This window comes from Durio zibethinus, chromosome 23, assembly GCF_047325235.1.
Source record: "Durio zibethinus cultivar Kanyao isolate XHJ-2024 chromosome 23, ASM4732523v1, whole genome shotgun sequence".
Classification (NCBI taxonomy): Eukaryota; Viridiplantae; Streptophyta; class Magnoliopsida; order Malvales; family Malvaceae; genus Durio; species Durio zibethinus.
This window is the reverse complement of record NC_143184.1, coordinates 14,961,026-14,961,778: the sequence shown is the minus strand read 5'-3', so window position 1 is coordinate 14,961,778 and position 753 is coordinate 14,961,026. Positions and strand designations below refer to the sequence as shown.

Sequence of the window (753 nt, the reverse complement as noted above, 5' to 3'; positions counted from 1 at the left end):
TTCGATGTCGGCTCTTCCTATCATTGTGAAGCAGAATTCACTAAGTGTTGGATTGTTCACCCACCAATAGGGAACGTGAGCTGGCTTTAGACCGTCATGAGATAGGTTAGTTTTACCCTACTGATGGCGATGTCGTGATAGTAATTCTACCTAGTATGAGAGGAATCATTGATTCACACAATTGGTCATCACGCTTGGTTGAAAAGCCAGTGGCGCGAAGCTACCGTGCACTGGATTATGACTGAATGCCTCTAAGTCAGAATCCAGGCTAGAAGAGACGCGCGCGCCTGCCTCTCGATTGTCGACCAGTAGTAGGGGCCCATGGCCCCCAAGGGCACGTGTTGTAAGTGTAGCCCCTGCGACGAACCAACTGTGCGGGCCTCCTTAGAGCTCAATTCCCATCGAGCAGTGGGTAGAATCCTTTGTAGATGACTTAAATATGTGATGGGGTATTGTAAGTGGCAGAGTGGCCTTACTGCCACGATCCACTGAGATTTAGCCCTTTGTCGCTTCGATTCGTCCCTCCCTCCGCCGACCTTCTTTCTTTTCACGTCACCCCCTTCTAGGGTTGGGCGTGACCCAGGGCCCCCCATCCCCCGGTCTCGATCGGGAATGAACTTCGCTTACCCCGATTGGCCCTCAAAATGAGCGTGCGAGCACCAAACCGACCGTTGGGGGCGGGATGCGTGAGCCGATTGAGGATCCCACTGCTGGTGCCCCTCAGTTGTTGCCCCAAACGCCGTCAATAGCCTC

At 53.4% G+C, this 753-nt stretch overlaps 1 non-coding gene across 1 annotated transcript in view; it reads left to right on the top strand.

Moving 5' to 3' along the window:
• The window catches only part of LOC149512302 (25S ribosomal RNA), a 3,385-nt gene extending 2,865 nt beyond the window's left edge, over positions 1-520 (top strand). Inside the window, exon 1 of the ribosomal RNA XR_016332940.1 lies at positions 1-520. This exon is cut by the window's left edge and continues 2,865 nt beyond it. This is a non-coding gene — a ribosomal RNA (25S ribosomal RNA).
• Positions 521-753: the final 233 nt, after the last annotated feature.